We start from the raw sequence: 22000 nt of genomic DNA, 5'->3' as shown, positions 1-22000 counted from the left end.
ACACGTACACTACTACTGAAGACTGGATGATAGCTTTTTGCTCTTGCCTGGTTGACTTCTTACACACACACACACACACACACACAAGGTAATGATGATATTGATTCTGAAGAGACACTTTTTGAGACAAATAAAAGAGCCATGCAACTGCTCTAACAGAACAGTCTATAAACTTCATGGGAAAACTGTAGTCTTTTTGGTGAATAGCAATTGTCTAATACTTGAAAATCCTCCATCCTAATATCACCAGAGGTTTGGGGCAGTGTTAGAAAGGATGTGATACCTTAGAGATACTCAACACAGTGAGTGGTCTATGCTATTTTCTTGTAAATTAAGTTCTACATTTTCTCTTTAATAAAAAAGTAATAACCTGTGATCATGAACAGCACTAGAGAAAGTATGAAAACAGAAGTTTGCATGTGAAAACATCTCAATTAAACAGAGTCCAAATACACAGGGAAAGAAACCAATTAAGTGATTCAAACACGAAGATACGAAAATAATGTATGATGAAGCATGGATTAGTTTCATACTCTTCAAAACAAACATATAAATAGGCCCATATTCATTGCATTGAGCTTGAGGAATTGGGGAGAATGCATTTGTCTTTAGGGGACAGCCACCTCTTTTGGTTAAATGTTATATTCAAAATGTGCCTAATTCTTATAATCCAAATATGTGGCACTGCTTGGGTTTCCATGACTACTGCTCTGAAAATCATATTAATTATTCAAGAGGTCCATGCCATTCTCCCTGCATGCCCTGAGGAATGCTGGGAACCGCAACATACCGTTAGAAAGGGAATAGCTGTTAAACAGACTGCATGACCAAACCTAAATAGGAAAGTTATTCCCTCTAAGTCCTGACATCGTCCTGATAGCATTAAGCAGTATTATTTAAACTCCTTGAAACAAAATGCAATGAGCAAATGCAAGAGTTTTGCTTCACATTTAATATCTTTACAATCTTTGTAAGACCATAAAAGTGTAGCCTCTGCTCATTCCTCTGATAGGATCTTATTTTCAACCAACTCGGTTGCCTTGCATAGGACAGCACTCATTTCTATGAAACTTTCCCCTCAAAGGCTGCCATTTCAACACTGCAGAACTTGGAGGAAATCAGATAATCAAGTTAATAAGACAAATTGTGACTAGGCAGCTGGGTGCCATACCCGCCAATGGCTGAATACCACAATAACCATAATTTGTACAGCCTGTGATCTTGCCTTCATCATAAATAACATTATCAAAGCAGAGGCAGGGAGGTCTGAGCGTAGTCAAGCAACATGCACACTGCTACTGATTTCCTGTCAAAGCTAAACTCACAGTGTCAAACCTGCAGCAGGGCAATGAGGGGTGTTATCAGCCCAATTACTCAAAGATGAGGAGGGGAGCGAGCAGCTATCACTACATGCTCTTGAGCTCCTTCAGGGTCACAGATGCTTAGATACAACATTTGCATTTATTTTCATTTGCATTTATTATAATTGTATATTGCATTAGAGTACTGTGTAATGCTTATATGACATGTTATATTATTATATATCATTTTAGATTACCAGATATTATATTATTCTTTGTCTTTATTAGTAAAGGAGACTGATTTTCAAAGAGATTACTATTGCAATGAGACACGAGTCAAAATTTCCAAGTAGAAGTTCCAAGGTCTCTAATTTAAGACACTTACAGAAATTTACACACTTATTCAGCTTCATTAATACTGTGTTCTTATTTATCACGCACATACAGGGTGGAAAAAAGGAGTGCAAATTTTCCAGAAGCAAAGAATGTGAGAGAAATCAGGGTGATTTGAATACACTGAATTCTGCACTGCATAATCTTGTAATCAAATTTCAAAATAATGTGATAAAAAATTATACCCTGTGGAAATGTAATCACCTGCCACAAGTGATAAAGAAATAAAATCAAATGATATGTAACAATTATCTAAAACATAATGAACAGTCTATTTGCTAATTAAAGGGAAAACATATCGTGTATTATAATTACTATTCAATATTTAGTAATATAATTTCTCTATAGTTAACTTATGAGCCTTTTTGTGAATTAAATGCTGATGGAAAGGAGTGAAAACTGTGATAAATGCTTACCCCACAAATAAACAGCCTTTATTATTAATTATTCTTCCCATCAACCAATTACCACTCAAATTGTCAGAAAGCTAATTACAGCAGGAAAGCCAACTTGCAAAATCTATTTAGTGATATTTTAATTCAATTCAACTACTATCTATTGAACCTGTTAGGCAAAATACTCAGTGCTGTTCAAGACAAAAGAAGTATGGCTCTCATTTACTGAGGGGCTTCGTGTCCTTCTCATGTCCCAGGCATGGTGCTCAGCTATGAGGCACACACAAACACCCCCAGTCCATCAGCACTATGCATGTATTCACTAATCTGCACAATATCCCAACAGGGGCAGGTAATACTTTCCATAAGGACTTCTGAAACCCTGTTTCATCATCTCCAAGATGGAAATACTAATGTGTACTTCTTAGTTTTTTGCTGAGCCTTAAATAACAAGGTAAGTAAAAAGCATGGTCCAGTACCAGGAAATTGTAGTTATTATTAGATATTAACAGGTGAGTGAGGCTAAGGTCAAAGCCACTTGGCACTGAATTGTTCAGTCATTTCACGAAACATGCAGGCAGGGAACAGCACCACCGATTCAGCCCACCATCCCCTGTCGGAGAAGCAGCATACTCAGTCACATCCCCTTCCATGAACAGTTTGACCCAAACAAGAATAAACAAGTTGCCGGGCTACAGAACAAGTCCTTGCGTTCCTATTATAAAGAGCGATTTCCAGGTCACTGACGGGGATCAAAGCGACAAGACCAAGAGCTGTGGCCAGGGCTAAGTTTGTTGTGCTGCTGCCTACAAGAGGCCATGAATCATAATGAAGAAGCCACTAACTTTGGCTTTGTCAACACCAGCACTTCTAGGGCTATTCAATCAGCTCCATTCACAAAGCCCCAGTACTCCCTTTTGTCACCAGGGTGGAAGAGCCAGAAGTACTCCACATATCAGACAATTTGGTTCATATATTGGTGAGAATTAAAGATATACTGTCGAGAATGAACAAGCTATTGCAGATCACTGCATATTTTCATGAGCCATCAGGACACAACAGACAGGTTACTGATTTTTAGGATTCAGACAATAATAAAATCTAGTTGTGGCTAAATCCTTACTGAACATTATTTATCCTCTCTTTGGATGATTCAGGTCATCATAAACCCTGACACTGCTGTGGGAAATAGAGATTGGGCTAAATCTCCACTATCCTTCTGATATAACCTCTATTTATTCTCTTAAAAGATTGTTGGCTTATTCTTTGTCTCTTCCTTATCAGCGCAGAGTACATGAGGCTAAGGGGGAAAAATACAGCTCTATGCTTTTCAGTATGGATTTCATGAAATGAAAATTTGCCAAATATTTTTAGTTACAATTGTCAGATCAGAATGTGACGGTTAACACTGAGTTTCTTGTTAAATTATGACTTTTCTTTCTCCTCAAATTATACAAAATATTCCAATGTTTGGCATCTTTTAAGCTTCACTTTCTAGAGGATAAAATTTAAAATCTTGACATTATTGAACCTAAACTTGTTTCCAGGACTGCAAAAAACACTAAAGTTCCCCATGTGTGGAAATAAGAGAGATGGTAACCTTCCTCCGCACATGCTTTAAAAAAACCAACAAAAAAGTAACCCATAATAACCCTGATGTTTAATTCAAACAGATTCTAATTTCAATGTCTTTTCTATGCTATTCTTGGGGACAAAAATTTTTATCACCATTTTAAAGAGCACAAGGTTGGTATCGACTTGCATTTCACAGACACACATAAGAAGCTATACAGTAGCCTAGAATTCCAAGTTCCTCTCCATTCCACAATCTTTCCCCCAGGCTTTTAACTCACCACACCCATCTGAGGCATTCTTTATCTAGCTTGCTCCCCCTCTAGTGGAGGTGCTGGGCACCAGGGTCCCAGAGGCTTAAAGGAGGCTAAATCGATTGTCCAACTGGAAAGACAGCAAACCACTGCGTGTTGACTGCCACTGCTCGCTGGCCCAACACTGAAACCTTTCTGTCTATCTTCTTCCGGAAGACGGTGACTCTTATCTAACTAGACTGCTTAATGTGTTCCAATGTGATTTCCCTAACAAATTTCTAACTCTGCCTGCTATTTAGTATCACTATGCTGTAGCAATTCTAAATGCCAGTGATAAAATACCCCTCCTTGGAAAAAATTGTGTTGGGCTAAGTTGTAAGCAAAGAATCTAGGTACTGTTTCAATGAATCATCAATGAACAGTAAAACTAGCAAGTGAAACTTTTTTTGGCAATGGAACTGTGTACAAGCCTCTGTGTCCTTGTACTTTGAAGTAAAATGCTGACTCAAGAGGTGATGATTGGGAAACGTAAAGATGTAGAAACAAAGAAGTGCTGTTGGACTAGGGAACTGGTAACAATTTAGACTATAATTCTGCCACATAGCAGAACCACCCCCAAACTCCCAGTTCCCTGAAAGATACAGATAAAGGCTTGACACACATTCCTAAGTTGTTTTCACAGGAAGCAGACCCCCCTCCAGATGAAAACTACTGACCACAAGAACATAGACCCTAGACTGGCTGAAACCAGAAGGTTGATGATATTTGAAACTTCACCTTGATGCCAACGGATTCAAGAACTATCCACAAACTGATCACGCCCTTGAACACTATAAAACTCCCCACTACCCCCTCCAGGGTGGGTCACACAGTCTTTAGGGCATTAGCCCACTGTGGCCCCCTTTGCCTGGCAAAGCAATAAAAGCTACTCTTTTCTACTTCACCCAAAAGTCCATCTCCATATTTCTATTCAGCACTGGTGAACAGAGGCTGAGTTTTGGCAACAGAAACAGTTTTACTGAGATATAATTCATAAAAATACAATTCACCATTTTAAAGTATAGACTTCAGTGGCTCTTGTACAGTCACAGAGATGTGCACTCAACACCACTATCTAGTTCCAGAGCATTCCATCACCCCCTCCAAAAAATTCTTGTACCTATTAGCAGTCACCCTCCATTCGGCCCTTTCCCCAACTCCTGGTAACTACTCTATGGATTTGTCTATTCTGGTTATTTTACATAAATGAAATTGTACAATATATCACCCTTGGATCTGCCATCTACCGCTTAGCATAACATTTTCAAGGTTCATCCATGTTGTAGCATGTATCAATACTTTATTCATTTTTGTGGCTGGATAATATCCCATTGTATGGATAAAATATTATTTTGCATATCTTTTCATTAGGTGATGGACATTTGCATTGTTCCTATATTTTGGCCACTGTGAATAATACTGCTATGAACACTGGTATACAAAGTTTTGCGAGGACATATGTTTTCAACTCTGTTGGATATATAACTAGGAGTAGAATTGCTGTGTCATATGGTAATTCTAGTATTCTTGCCTGGAAAACTCCATGGACAGAGGAGCCTGGCAGGCTGCAGTCTATGGGGTCACAGAGTCAGACATGACTGAATGACTGAGCACAGCACAGCAAAGCAAAGTAACTCTGTGTTTAACTTTTTGAGTAACTGCCTAATTTCCACAGTAGCTGCACTTTACATTCCTATCAGCAATGTATAAGGATTCCAATATCTTTGCATCTTTACCAACACTTTTTAGTGTCTTATCTCTTAGAGCAGTGCCATCCTAGAGTGTGTGAAGTGGTAGCTCATTGTGGTTCTGATTTGCATTTCCCTGATAGCTAAGGATGTTGAACATCTTTTCATGTGTTTTTTGGTCCTTTGCATACCCTCTTTGGAAAAAAATCTATTCAGAGGTTTTGCTCATTTTTGACTGGGTCATTTCTCTTTTGATTATTGAGTTATATTTTTTCTTTATATACCAATACCTCATCAGATATGTGCAAATATTTTCTCCCATTCTAAAACATCTTTTTACTTTCTTGATGATGTTGTTTGAAGTTCCCTATCAATTTTTTGATAGGTGCTTTGGCACTTACCAGGTGGACCAGTGGTAAAGAATCTACCTGCAATGCAGAAGACACAGGAGATGCACACACATAATTTTAATTAAAATAATCTCTAATGCCTCAGGCCGAATAATATTTTTTCATAGTTTCTAAAAGTGCTTCCTATATGTAGATGGACCTAGAGATATAGTTTTACTAACAATGACCCTCTGACCCCGTGTTAATCCTTAGTTAGTGCCTGCTCAGTCACTCAGTCATGTCTGACTCTTTGCAACCCCATGGACTGTAGTCTACCAGGCTCCCTCTGTCCATGAGATTTTCCAGCAAGAATACTAGAGTGGGTTGACATTTCCTTCTCCAGGGGATCTTCCCAACCCAGGGATCAAACCCATCCCTCCCGCATTGCAAGCAAGGATTCTTTACCCCTGTGCCACCTGGCAAGTCCATCCTAGTTAGTTAGACTGGACCATAAATACTTTATGAGGTGTCCATCTGTCCTTAGGACAAAGAAATTCCTCAAACTTCCCAGAAAACTTTTTGTAGCTTTACAATGATCATGCTGCATTGTGAATACCTGCTTTTGAGCAAGTAAACTCAGCACTTTTTTTAAAAAATTGGTGTTATTTGGCCAGGAGGATTTGGGTTAGCAGCTTTTCCCATAGGAATGCAGTCTAGCTGCAAGACTTTTAGAAATCCTCTCTTTAATCAATACTACCTTTTACTTTACACTCCAAGACAGCTGTACCATCTGGTTTCCCATTGAATTAAATTTGTCTAAAAGTTTAAAATTTCTTGCTATCATTTGGATCTAGTTAAGCTTACCAACTCAGACTAAGTACACTGAGGGGCAGGGTAGAGAGCAATCCAGGCTGAATTTGTAACCAAACTGACTTTCAGCATATTTGGAAAGTAATACTGCAGTAGCTAATTAGGCATGGTCATCATATCCCTCTTAAGGATCCACAGAAGCAAGGTCTCAGGTCAAGTGGCCAAACTGTAGGGCCTGGGAAACAATGAAGTAGCCCACAGGCTTGGAGTTGCTTTTCTCATCTACAGCTTCATATGGACCACAAGTATCAGAAGCATAGCTGCACATAAACATCTGGGATGACAGACTAGGGATTCAATTATGTCTGTCTCTGAAAAGAAACACTATGTTGGACCCCTAACTCCCAAGACCTCAGAATCTAACTATTTGAAAGCAGGGTCTTTACAGAGATGATCAAGTTAAGATGAGGTCCTTAGGCTGGACCCTAATCCAAAATGACTGGTGTCCTTTAAAAAAGCGGGGGGGGGGGGGGATTGGGACACAGAGATGGGCATGCGCAGGGGAAAATCCATGTGATGACACAGGAAAAAGGTGGTGATGTGAAAGATGATTAGCGTGATGTATCTACAAGCCAATGAACAGCTGAGGCTCTTTCTCTAGAGCCTTTGGAGGGAGCATGGCCACACTAACACCTTGACTTCAAACTTCTAGCCTTCAAAATTGGGAGACAAAACAGTTCTGCTGTTCTAACCCACAAACTCAGTTTGTGGTGTTTTGTCATGGCAGCCTAAGAAAATGAATTCACAGCTCCGTGCAGCATGCAAAGGAAGGACTTTGGGTATCTCAGGTGGAAGGATTGTGGTCATTCCAGTGCTGCTGGCACGCCAAGACCATCAGCACAGTCAGTAGTAACATCTTGGAAATGAAAAGGAACAATACATGGTATACACCCCACATTTCTTGTCTGAAGATGCACATTTTTACTTTACTAAATGTTCTGAGACTTTAAGTCTCATTCTGGCTGTGTGTCTGGTGTGTAATAAAGGAAGAGTAATGGTTGTCTGGGTCGAATTGATGAGGCTGTGAGCTAAATAAGTCAAGAAATCAGTGAAGAAATCATCACCGCCTTCTCACCCCCAACTCATTCTTTATAAATAATGAGGATGTCTTATTGGGTGATATGAAATTTCATCATAGGCATATTGAAGGGCTATAACCACGTAGGTATTGTGAGGCTGTGTAACTAGTGGGGATCAAAATAAAGCTAAATGACAGTGGTAATGACTGTCTGTAGATTATAAATCACTGCAAATATATACTAGGCACTTTGGGTTGGTAGAAACTGTAAATAATCTGCATCCTGATCCAGTCAAATTTAAGCCAAATACTGCTACAATGAATCAAGTCTGTACTGCTATAAATTAATGAGGCCAGTTAAATAGAGGCAAGGATTCTTTCCATTTTATCTACCATGACCCCTTTTTCATACATTGCCTGTAGGATGATATTACACACAATTGTGTGGGAAGAAAAAGATCACTGAAACAAATTTATCAAGACTTGTTTGGTAAGCATTACATTCTTAACTTTATTTCATGATATTGTCATTTATTCATTAGGCAGCTATCTATTGAGCCCTTATTACATGTAATAGGCAACCAAGGCACACCCAGTAAGAAGAGCTTCTAAATACTGATGTCAGATGAAGCTGATATGGTGACTTCAGCCTGAGAGGTCAAACACACACAGTTCTCCAGAAAAGCTTTGGGTCTGTCACAGCAAATCTAAAGGTTTTTTTCATCTTAAATACGTATAAGGACTTAAGAGATTTTCACCCAAACTTTACTCCCAGGGAAAAAGAAACCAAAACAAAATGTGTCTAGAAAACACATGGTATTTCTCATTCCATGTATGTCTCCAATTTAAGAAAGTTTGCTTACTTTTCTGACAAAATATATTTTAACAAAAATTTAGTTCTCATTGAACAGCAGAAAAACGATGGCTGAAAGCTTGGTAAAAAAGAACTGCTCAATACTAACCTGTTTACTTTTGGGGTAGGGGAAAAGGAATGTGGCATATATTATGTACTTCTTTTGTGCAGAGTTTTCTAGAATTCTCTTAAACCTTATAGAACCCTAGGAGGGAGACACCTTTCTCCTCCATCTCCTCCTCCTCATCATCATCACCATCGCCATCATTTGTATTATTACCATTTTGTAGATGAGGAGACTGAAGTTCAGAGAGGGGAAGTGACTTCCCTAAGGTCACACACCCAGCAAGAGGCCACTTCATACTCTCCCACACTGCAAAATGCTGCTTCAAACTTACAGCTTCAAGAAAGGTATATCCAGCTTTTAACACCTCCTCATTATATGTAGTCTTGTACATTTGTCCCAGTATTTTATTGCTGTGCTTAGTCACTCAGTTATGTCCGACTCTTTGCAGCACCATGGACTGTAGCCCGCCAGGCACGTCTGTACATGGGGATTCTCCAGGCAAGAATACTGGAATGGGCTGCCATGCCCTCTTCCAGGGGTTCTTCCCAACCCAGGGACCGAACTTGGGTTTCCCACGTTGCAGGCAGATTCTTTACCGTCTAAGCCACCAGGGAACCCCAGTACTTTATTAGTGAACGTGTATTATGTTTATGACTTATAGACTCCTAAATACCTTTCTTTTATTTCATAATCTTCTCCTCCTATGTCTGTGTTTTCCAGTGATATATTTTAGATCTGAGAAAGTTTATATTTCAAAATGATTCATTTTGTTCTGCCAACTGCAAGGCAAGACTGCAATAAATGCATTCTTGTTGATCAAGAGTGTATTTGTGAGCAGAAAGAAATACTATCTGAATTTACATTGTGTTCTGGGACCACCACCAACTAATACATTGACATGCCAATATACTGGATTGTTTACATACAAAGTAAATGTCAAACAAAGGGAAAACCCTTTTGTCAGTTACTAGATATTCCTCTTACCTTCTGGGACCTGTCAAATTGAAGCAAAATGTGCCTGCTTCATCCTGTCATTACATTTGACCTAAACTTCATTTAAAAGACTGGAGAATTCATTTTAAACCTGTAGTATTGATTAGGCTTTAGAAAAGTATTTGCCTTGGAATTTGATTTAAGTCTTGCTCAACATTCACTTGTCAGGAAGGTAACAGCTTTACAAATGAAACCAAAAAGGAGGCATTTCATTCTAATTTCATTTGAAAAAAAAAAAAAAGATTTTATAGAAGGAGACAAATTGGAAGAGCAACAAATTATCTTACCATCAAGGGCTCAAATGCCTGCTTTTGCCAGTTTATCAGTTATCTGGGCAGGAGACGACCAGGACATTTACTGCTCGATGGTAAGGAGCACATTGAAAGGCCTGTTGACAACTGATATTAGAGCTTTCCTTATGTTTATCTTTTTCTTCTTCTTTCAACAAGAGATTCCTGTTAAGAGTCTTTCTGGCTTTATGATGCTGAGCGACTGTGGACCGCAGCCCTACTCAGCCCATGGGGAAGCCGGGATTTCCAGCAAGACGTCCCCTACTGCCAGTGAGATCAAAGGGACACAGACAGAGGCTCCCCCCCGCCCGACAGTGAGTCTTTAACCAGCCCTCTAGTGTGCTGGGGACTGCTGAGCTGGCCTTACCACCATGTACACTTGAAAGAACACCTCGCTCCTCCTGATCGCTACTGGTTTCTATAGAAACAAGAAAGAATCTGTTCTTTTGCGAAAATTTTCCCCTAAAGCTTTTTCTAGCACTGTATAAAACATTTATTTTTTGCTATCACTCTCCTCCATTTATAGCATCATTTAACCGATCAAAGAACAATGGGCTGAGTAAAGATGAGTGTGTCCTTCGTGTTCAGAAATCAAATCTTAACGTGCATTAAGCAGCCATGGTCAGTTCATCTCTCCTGGGTCACTTTAAGACTCAAGTATTTTAGAGTAAATACTTGAAACAATAGTGTATTGGAGAGGGAAAAGGGGTCAACAAGGTATTTACCCCACCACAGGCTGACTTTTCCACTTCAGAATACTTCAGCAGTTACAGTATTTAAATGAACTCTGTCTCATCAGCATCACCATAAATTATCCTTGAAAACTCTATGGCTCCTGACCACAGGAACATGAGTCATGGCCTTGATGCCTGTGTGGCTTAGCTTTGAGATAACAACTGGGTTTCCCTGAATTATTATCACGTGCCCTTCTCCAGGGACCACATTTGCTCAAGAGTTGCTAAGTCTAGTAAATATTGTATCTGTCCTCTTGTAATCATCAAGCAAACAGACTTTCCCTCCATCACAGAAAACCCCCAGAGCTGTTAGGTCATGAAAGAGGTACTGAACTAGGGTCGTGCTTAAAAACTAAGAATGGGAATCTCTGTGGCATAAATCAAGGTTAAATCCGCTACCTGGTTGCATGTGTCTACTCTTCTATCACACTCCATTCATTTATTCCTGCCTCAATAAAAATTGAGTGTCAACTATTTGCCACACATGGGGTTTCAAGCACTGTAGGTAACATGTGGCATTGAGCAATACACACAGTCCCTGTCCACCCGGAGTTCATAGTCCAGCATGGGAGACAGGCATTAAACAAATACTCACACAATGAACTACAACAGTAAGAAAACCTATGAAGCAAAAGGACCGACTGCCTAAGAGGGACTCTAATGTAGGGTCTAAGGGGTCACAGAGATACCTGGGTGTTTTTCTAGCACATTGTTTATAAAGAGATATAAAGTAGGGTTTTCACTTCAGATGAAATTAACTTGAAATTCGTGCACTGTAAAATCGTGGAACTGTCAGAGATCTTGAGAGGTGAATGGCTTCAGATGAAAATTATCCTGAAACGTGTACCTGTTTTACAAAATCACGGGACTTATCAGAAATTTTGACAGGTGAATGATTCAGCTGTTCAGGATAATGGCTTTCTCAATCTGGAAATTCTTAAAAATGAAGGCTTTCAGACTTTGGCGGCTCATCTGGTGTTTAAACATATTATAACTCTGAGAATTGCATCTTAGCTACCAAGATATCGAAAGGACCACATCATAAAGTAACTCACCCATAAAGTGGTCTTAAACTCGGAGAGGAGGGGATGCAACTGCACTAAAATGCTGTATTACATGCTCTGAATCCAATACAGACTGAGCACCAGAGTCTGAGGACTAACTCTCTACTCATAAAACACATAAACAATAAAATAAATACTTGGTATTCATGGTGATCCAGTTTTGCTATTCACACGACCATAATCATTTTCATATTTTTCATTCTTTTGCTTTTATTCTGAATAAAAGTTGGTATCTGGTTAAAAAAAGAGACACTTACAAATGTATATTGATAAAGGGCATGAACTTTGAAATCAAACACACTGAGTTTGAACCCTAACTGCACCACCTATTACTGTATAAACTTGGGTAAATCATACAACATTCTGAGTCTTGGTTTTGTACCTGTGAAATGGGGATAATAATAACTCATGAGGTTGTTGCAAATGTTAAATGAGATAATACATGTAAACTATTTGGCACAGAGTAAACATACAGAAAACAAAGGCTTAGGATATGCACACACCTGAAAATGCACTTTTAACTGACCTATACTTTTATACATATTTTATAAACATGTATGTGTGTATTTCTTCCTACCTTATTGCTACTGTGAAAATAAAGGAAACCTCATTTAAAATGGAGTCAGGAAGCCCTGAAAGGGGACTCTCTGCCACTGCACTACCACTCTCTGCCACTTGCAGACCTCAGCAGGAAGAAGTGTACCTTATATTTACAAACTACAAGAAGTTTACACATTCTTGTTGGAGGAAGAGAGATTTTCTCTTGGCCTAGCAACAGTCCAGCCAATAAGAAAACACCACATTTAGCCAATCAGAAGTCGCCACCACCTTGAACTCATGCTTTACTCCAATGAACTTTCATTGTAAACAACCCTTCCCAACCTCCTCCTTTCCTCTATAAAAGTATGCTCCTCTTCTTTGTTCTCCAGGCTTGCCTATGGCATGACATAGTTTGCTTATGCTGACTGCAATTCCTCTGCTATTCTCAAACTAATTTTGCTGGTAAAATAACTAGCTATTTTATTTTTAAGGTTGACATTTCATGGTGTCAGAAGTGGGATCCAAAGATGACAATCTCCTGAGGAAATAATGACTCCTAGAACTGTCTGGAGTACCCACTTGAGCAGCTCGTACTCTCTCCCTGTGTGAGTTATCTTTTTCTATTAAATTGAGTAAGCCTTTTCTTTGATCCAAGCTCCCTTCCTTTGGTCAAGCTCTCTGACTTTATTTGGGACCAGTTTTTGTTTTCATGAAGGCACTTCCCTTTCTGGTGAGTACTCTTCTGTTTTCTAAACTTCAGAGTTTTGAGCAGTGGGATCAAACTCTCCTCAACTATCTCGAGAGTGTCCCCCTTCTGGGACCCCAGCTGGTTTTATGTTTAAAAGCTATGGTCCCTCCTTATGCACATTTTAACTAAATGGACCAATTTGACCAAAATAATTTAGAATTCCAATGGCCATTATGGGGAACTTTTGACCTCCCCAAATTTGTTTTTCTCAAAACTAAATTAGAAGACCACATCTCTCAAATTACAGCTCAGAGTAGGCAATGGCACCCCACTCCAGTACTCTTGCCTGGAAATCCCCATGGACGGAGGAGCCTGGTAGGCTCCAGTCCATGGGGTCGCTGAGTCAGACACGACTGAGCGACTTCACTTTCACTTTTCACTTTCATGCATTGGAGAAGGAAATGGCAACCCACTCCAGTGTTCTTGCCTGGAGAATCCCAGGGACGGGGGAGCCTGGTGGGCTGCCATCTATGGGGTTGCACAGACTCGGACATGACTGAAGCAACTTAGCTGCAGCAGCAGCAGGAGGCTTCCAAATGCATTCAAGACTCTAAAATCACCTCTTTACAAAATACTATTTCTAAATTAATTGAGGAAAATAAACAATTGGAAAAAATTAAAAAGCTACTAAGGTCTCTTTTCGCCCTCCCCTACCCTCTATGTCTCCAGGTACACAGGAGCCATCTTGTGCCAAGGTCTTTACCCTGGTGCCATTTTCCTTTTTTCCTCAGTGCTGTTCTACCTTCTCATTCTATTCTTTTCACTGAACTTCCTATTTTCTATGAACTTCTCCCTACTTCCACCTTACCTGAACCTATTAAAATCTTCCCTTTTAAATTAGGCCCACTGAAGATTCAAATGATAAATCTGTAATTTCTTGTGTTCCTTGTACTAATGCTGAACTACAAGCTATAGTCAGATTTTCCCAAAGTAATTGAGGATCCCCACAAATTTGCTGAGGAATTTAATATGGACATTCATACTTATCAGCCTGGTTTCTCTGACTTATATCTGCTATTTCACATGCGTGTCAGTGAAGATCAAGCTGAATACTGGATTAAAAACTGCTAGTTGGGTAAATCCAAAAGAGTTCCTAGGAGTACAACCAGGAGGCCAACTCTCTATTATATGATCAAACTCGGGGAACTGCCAAGTGACACCATTTGGCAACTTCTAGGCCTTTCCCAAAACCTATTAACTGAAATGAGATTCAGACTTGAACTCAGAAACCCAAATGAACCTCTGCACAACTATCACAGTCAACTCCAAATTATTTTTAAGGACAATTCTGGTCTATGGATGTTGAATCCACTCAGGTAGGCTTTAACTCTATGTTAATTAAGGGCTAAACCAGGATCTTTCTCTTCCAGTTAAAATGACCAGGGTGGAATGGGAAACTACATCTATGCCACATTTAATTAATTTAGCAAACAAGTTTGTCTAAATCCAGCATGATTCAACTAAAAGGAAGACCACTAAAATCTTCACTTTCTAACTCCAACCAATGGAGGTCCATAAACAAATAAAACAAACCTCCTGGTTTTTCAGCCATCACTGCCAAAAGCCAGGACATTGGGAAAAAGACTGTTACAAGTTTAAGCACTCCAGGTACCTTCAGCCCTCCAACCAGCCTTTCCAATGCCCTCCTAACCCCCAATGATGGGGCTTTGAGGAACTACAGCGTGAGTGCATGCTAAGTCCCTTTAGTAGCATCTGACTCTTTGCAACCTGATGGACTGTAGGCCTGCCAGGCTCCTCTGTCAATGGGCTTCTCCAGGTAAGAATACTGGAGTGGGTTGCCTTGCCTTCCTCCAGGGGATCTTCCCAACCCAGAGATCAAACCTGTGTCTCTTATGTCTCCTACACTGGCAGGCAGGTTTTTTACCAAGAGGACCACCTGGGAAGCCTTAAGTGTGCTTCCAAATCCTCCCTCTTAATCAGCTTGAAGAAATCACTCTCTAGATTGGGAATGAATATTTCTATGACCTTAATTGACACCAGAGTTACACTCTCAGTGCTTTACCCCACTGTTATTAACCAGTGCCTGCCTCAGAGTATTAAAAAGGTCAAATAGTGGTGATCCCAAATAAAAGTCAACAGGTTCTTGTTTCTAAAAGATGGGGAACACATGTATACCTGTGGCGGATTCATTTTGATATTTGGCAAAACTAATACAATTTGTAAAGTTTAAAAATAAAATAAAATTAAAAAAAATAAACCTATCTCTTTCGATTTAGGCCCTCTAAAAGATACCCAACATTTGCTCCTTAGTTCCCCCACTCTTACTCATTTTCTGGGTTGAGATTTCCTAGAAAAATATTCTGGATTTTCTTTCTCCCCAAAAATGGAGAATAATTCTAGAATTTAATAACAACAACCAAAATAGCCACCTACTTAGTGAATCATATGACCCTTGAACATCTTTTATTTGCTCCATCTCTGATGGCTGCTGCTGCTAAGTCGCTTCAGTCGTGTCCGACTCTGTGTGACCCCATAGACGGCAGCCCACCAGGCTCCCCTGTCCCTGGGATTCTCCAGGCAAGAACACTGGAGTGGGTTGCTATTTCCTTCTCCACTGCATGAAAGTGAAAAGTAAAAGTGAAGTCACTCAGTTGTGTCCGACTCTTAGTGACACCATGGACTGCAGCCCACCAGGCTCCTCCGTCCATGGGATTTTCCAGGCAAGAGTACTGGAGTGGGGTGTCATTGCCTTCTCTGTCTCTGATGGCACTGAACCTAATTCTAAGGAAACTAATCATTTGTCCCTATAAGATCAGCTGCCACCTCCTTATGGGCAAAATCCTCAACTGATATTGGCAGATCCCTCCTATTAAGATGCAAATAGATCCGTCAAAGCCTCTCCCCAGAATTAACCAATACCCTATAAATAAAGAGGCCCTCCAGGGCATTAAGCCAATAATGGATAATTATATGGCCCAGGGTCTCATTATCTGGTACACTAGTCCCTGCAACAGGCTTCCCAGGTGGCTCAGTGGTAAAGAATCTGCCTGCCAATGCAGGACATGTGGGTTCAAGCCCTGGGTCAGGAAGATCCCCTGGAGAAGGAAAGGCAACCGACTCCAGTATTCTTGCCTGGAAAATCCCATAGAGAGAGGAGCCTGATAGGCTGCAGATCATGGGGTTGCGAAGAGTTGGACATGAAATTAGCAACTAAACAACAAAAATGGTCCCTGCAACATCCCTGTTTTACCTGAAGAGAAACCCAAAGGCCAAGGATGGAGATTTGTCCAAGATCTCCAGGCCATAAACTATACTGTCATCCCTTGTCACTCTGTTGTTTCCAATTCCAATACTTTTGCAGCCTCATACCCACCAAAGGCAAATATCTCACTGTGAGTGATTTATTAATATGTAGCACCTTCTTTAGGATCCCTACAGATAATGCTAGTCAATATCTCTTTGCCTTTATTTGGGAAGGACAACAATATACCTGGACAGTAATGACCAAAGATTTTACCAAAAGTCCTTCTTACATCTCACAAATCTTGAAAGCTGATTGAGGTGATATAAAATGTTCTGGAGGCTCTACTTTATTACAGTATATAGATGACTTGCTTCTCTGCTCCCCTTCCCAGATCTTTTTTTAGGAAGACAGCATCCACCTGTTGAAGCTTGGGAGAAACTACAGTTTGTTCAAACCCAAGTTCGTTATTTGCGGCACCTGGTCATGGGAGAGCAGCTGGGCACCCAAACCCAGATAAGCTTCATGGCATCCTGAACTTCCCAAAGCCCAATACCAAACTCAGTTTTGAGGTTGGGTTGGTTATTTATTGTTAGAACTGGATTCTGAACTCTTTCACGGCCCAGTCTTTATATGCCCCACTAAAGAACAGCAAACCTGACTCTTACTGCTTGGGAAGATCTGCATGACCCAGCTTTTAATACATCTTCCTACCCATGGACATTCTAATTATCAACTTTATATTGGAGAAGGAGACAAGTACTCTCGGAATAGTCACCCAGAAACAAGGGGTTCACCAATACCCCATAAGGTACTACAGCCAGCAGACAGAGCCTATGGTATGAGGACACTCCTCACCTCGGAGCCATTTCTGTCACATTCCTTTTACTTAAGGCCACCAAGAGATAGTCATGGGATCCCTTCTAACCATCTTTGTACCCCATGCAGTAGAGCCCTCCTGAATTCTCATCAGTCTCAAAACCCTTCAGCCAGTCATCTTACTTTCTAGGAAATCCTCATAGTAATCACTCTTCATATAACTCTCTCATTGTGATCACCTTAGTTCTGCCACCCTTCTTCCCTCCTCTAAGGACTACACTCCTCATGACTGACTCTGACAGATCATCTTTTGCCCCCTTGCCACGATACACAGGAAACTCCTCTAACCAATGCTGTTTTCATGGTTTACAAATGGTTCTTAAAGAATTAAAATGGTAAATATTGTGCTGGATATGTAGTTTCAACTCCTTTTAAAATCATCAAGGTGGGACTTTTGCCTTTGGCTACCTCAGCCCAACAGGTTGAAATATATGATCCTACTTGGGACAGAATTTCATCAAAGGGCAAAACAGCAGACACTAAATATGCCTTTGGAGTAGCCCATGACTTCAAAGTGCTGTGGAAACAGCAAGTCCTCTTTACTTCTAGTGGCGATAAAATTTTCAATGGCTCTTATGTCCATTAGAGGCCACATTCTTGTCAGCCACTTCAGCTATGATTAAGGTCCGTGGGTATTCCAAACCTGACTCCCTGGAAGCTAAAGGAAACCACATTGCTGACATTTCCACCAAGAATGCTGCCCTCAAAGGAATGAAAGATCAAACCTCTGTCATGTCCAAATTGACAAATGATAACCTAGAGAAATCAGTTTGAGGAGCCCAAGAATTGGCTCCAGAAAAGGAAATAGAAGATTGGAAATCTAGTAACTGTTGGCTCAATAAAAGGGAGAACTCTGGTTTGGGCCAAGTAACAATCCGGTCTAGCCAAGGACTCTAAAATTCTCATTACTGTATATGCATTAAACCATTGGTCCACAGATAAAATGATAAACACAGATAAAATGATCAACACTGGTGGTAGATAACAATAAGGCCACAAAAAGTGCCTATTTTGCTTGTCCCATCTGCCCAAAACATATATAATTCAGGAAAACCTGTTGGCAGTGTTCCTGAACGCTTTAAATTGTCCAATGGACACTAGAGGTTTGGGAAGTAGATTTTACTCAATTTCCCCCATCTCATGGATATAAATATGCTTTAGTCATCATTTATATGTTTTCCCACTGGGTCTAAGACTTCCCATGTAGACAAGCTACTGCCTCTTCTGTGCCTAAAATTCTTTTAGAAAAGATTATCCTTACCTGCAGAACTCCTCTTGAGCTCCATAGTGACCAGGGAACTCATTTTACTGGTCAAATATCACAACAAGTCTGTATTGTTTGGCCAGTCCTACCGCATTTTCACCACACTTCTCACCCTCAATCCTCAGGGCTGGTCTGATGCACTAACGGCAACATTAAGACTCATTTCACAAAATTTGTGAAAAACCTTTCCATTTGTAGTACCCTGGCCAAAGGCGCTGTAATCAGTCCTTCTAAATCTCAGGTCCAAACCCTTTTGGAACCCATAAAATCTCACCTTTTGAGATAATCACAGGATGCCCAATGCACCTGGCTTCTGCTTCTTTTGATCCACAACTGATAAAAGGAGATCAGACTTCAATATTGTAAAGGCTTAATTGCTTGCTTCTGTTGAAAATTACCATGTTTTAGAAGTACAGTCTTTTCACAGTGTCTCCCATCTTTCATATTCTCTGGAGACGAAGACCTTAAACATCACTCCTTACAACCTAGAGATTTCATCTATTGGACAATACACCTCCAGAAAGACTCCCTTCAGCCCCGTTGGGAAGGCCCCTATCAGATACTATTAACCAATTGTGTTGCCAGACTCCAAGGAATACACACTTGGATTCACGTATCACATCTAAAGAAAGTGTCAAGCCCTGGCTGGACCTGCACACAAACTGCTGACCTAAAAATACAGATTTTCAGAACTTGAGGTGAACAGCCATTGAAGGAGGCAGCTTTCTCAAGATAACCAGACCAGGCCTGTATACCCATTTTTCACTGTTGGTCCTCACTTGATTTTCTCCTTCTCTTTATTGGGAAGACAATACTCTTACCTGCCTTTCCAATCTCCTAAGAAAGGAGGAAACATTTCTGAGTGTTGGATCTGTCAGCAGAAACTCTGATCTGTTCACAATGTTGGTGATCCCTTGATTTTATCTGTAACCAATTTCTCTTTAGTCCCAAATGCCACTGTCAATTATACTCACTAGCCTATGCATGTTACCTATCTGGTTAGACTATTACAGCCAGGTGTTCCCATACGTTATTTCAAACATTCTCTAACAATAACCATATTAGTGCAGCTGAACACCTCCACCTTTGCACTTTTTTCTTATTTTTAAATACAACCCATTACCTTGGGACCCAATCCTTCTGTTGACTCTGAGCAACATCAATGAAATAGAAATCATTGTAATTGAATGCTCTCAGGGCCATAAACCTAGTTGCAAGCATATGAATAACTACATTGTATTTGCATCCTTAAAGTTTGGTAAACAGGTTAGAATGAAAAAAGTTAACAAATATGACATTTTTATCATTATTAAAATAAAATGGAGAAAGCTAAAGATAGCAAAAGAACCTAAAAGCTAAAGCTAACATCCTCAAATGACTATGTATTATAAATTATTATGGCTACCAGTCAATCCTAAAAGAAATCAACCCTGAATATTCACTGGAAGGACTGATGCTGAAGCTGAAGCTCCAGTATTTTGGCCACCTGATGGGAAGAGCCAACTCAGAAAATATCTTGATGCTGGGAAAGACTGAGAGCAAGAGGACAAGGGGGCAGCAGAGAATTAAATGGTTGGATGGTATCACTGACTCAGTGCACATGAGTTTGAGCAAACTCCAAGAGGTAGTGAAGGACAGGGAAGCCTGGCATGCTTCAGGTCACGGGGTAGAAAAGAGACATGACTTAGTGATTAAACAACAATAACAATGACCTTAAATTTTTTTCTGTTTCCTAGGAGTAAAAACCTAATCATCTCTGATAAAAATATATTCACAAATTTTTGCTGCTGCTGCCTTTAGGGAAATACTGACTAAAGTGTTTGAAAGAATCAGTCTCCTACAACCTAAGAAAATACAATACAGGGGAGATAGCATGAGTTTTTATCATATATATATATATATATGTGTATATATATATATACACATATATATGTGTGTATATATATATAAAATAAATAACTTAATGTTCCTTCAAGCAGAGAAATGTTCAATTATATACTATGGCAAACTCTTAGGCTGTAGTCACAAAGTCAAGCACTGAGAGTTTCCTGGGTTGACAATAACTGGCCAGTCATTAGCATAATGCTCAACAAAACATAAACCAGAGGAAACATGGAGGAAGGAAGGTATAAGTTCAGCTTGGAGAAATCCAGGAAGGCTGCTTGGAGAAGGCTGCGCTTGGGTTGAACATTGAAGGATGATTAGGTTAGCAGTGATGGAGAAGGTGAGAAAGACCTCTTCCTGACCATTGGAAGAGCAAGAGTAAAGGCACAGATGAGGAAGGAAAGAACAAAAAATAAGTAATTACAAGTATGAAATGGCAGAGCAAAAGGTGTGGTGAGAAAGGGCAGATGAGGCCACATCAATGCCTCCAAAATAGTATGCTGAGTACTCTTAATGCTTTTTTCTCTAATCAAGAAAGAACTACCAAATGCTTTGTAGAAAAACACCTGTCTTCCAGACAGTTCATTGCCTCTCTTGCATCAAATGAATGAGGCAGCTCCTCTATAATTAAAGGCATTTTGGACTTCACTTTCTTACCAATTTCTTTATTAGTTACTGAATACAGTCTAATGATGGAGAAGGAAATGGCAACCCACTCCACTATTCTTGCCTGGAGAATCCCATGGACAGAGGAGCCTGGCAGGCTGCAGTCCATGGGGTCTCAAAGAATCGGACATGACTGAATGACTTCACTTACTTACTTACAGTCTAATGATATAGTATATCTGTCATCCTAAGTGCCTTAGACATGACCAAAATGTATATTTAAAATATATCTGGGATTGAATTCAAATGATCAAATAGAGTTGCAATTTAGTCCTAAAACACTGCTACTGCCAGACAGGTAACTGTCACGATGGATTTATTAAGTCTTTCCACAGTAAAAGAAACATCATTTACAGCATGTTTGCTGTTTTCTTCAATTGTAGCTTTCTGGGTATATGGAGGTTTCTGTGTCAGTCTGCAGAGTTTCCCTAACTTGATTAACTTTTTGGTATCACCTTCAGTTTTGTGTTAACCTCTGGAAAGAAGAGGTAGACAAGTTCAAAGAGGGTCTGTTGTCATTCCTTCCTGCCTTTCACCAAGCATTTACCAAATGCCTGTCATGTGCCAGACACCAACTTGGATACTCGATGCACCAGAAGATATAAGAAAGTGTTCCCACTCTACCCTCAAGCAGTCTTGTTGGGGAGACAGCCTAGGGTGAAATTCAGTACAGAGATGTTTGCAGGTTTACAAATGAGTGCATGGAATGGAGGGGTAAAAGGTTTTTCCCACTGGCTTGCTTACAAACAGTTTTATTTTGTTCTTGTCTCACCAAAGATAAAACTTCAATCACTATTTTGCAAAGGCTAGTCCTTTATTATAGGAAAAAAAAAAAAAAAAACATTTCAAGAGCCTGTAGTTATATAGACATAAAGCACCACAGTCCGCCTGGCCACTCAAGACAAAAATTGAGAGGATATGCTCAATTCCTCCCTTTCAGTCAACCTTCCCCCTCCA

At 40.0% G+C, this 22000-nt stretch overlaps 1 protein-coding gene across 11 annotated transcripts in view; it reads right to left on the bottom strand.

The window, feature by feature from the left end:
* AFF2 (ALF transcription elongation factor 2) overlaps positions 1–22000 on the bottom strand; it is a 535938-nt gene that overhangs the window by 450921 nt on the left and 63017 nt on the right. For 2 of the 11 annotated variants that reach the window (XM_061408673.1, XM_061408672.1), the window contains exon 1: positions 3943–20402. The exons of the other annotated variants lie outside the window; for them this stretch is intronic. The gene's annotated coding sequence lies outside the window, so the exon portion shown is untranslated. Of the gene's footprint in view, positions 1–3942; positions 20403–22000 lie in introns of those variants that run through there. 11 annotated transcript variants of the gene reach the window in all.

The sequence above is a fragment of the Bos javanicus genome, chromosome X (assembly GCF_032452875.1).
Source record: "Bos javanicus breed banteng chromosome X, ARS-OSU_banteng_1.0, whole genome shotgun sequence".
Taxonomy (NCBI): Eukaryota; Metazoa; Chordata; class Mammalia; order Artiodactyla; family Bovidae; genus Bos; species Bos javanicus.
Note: the sequence above shows the minus strand (reverse complement) of the source record. Positions and strands in the feature narration are given on the sequence as shown.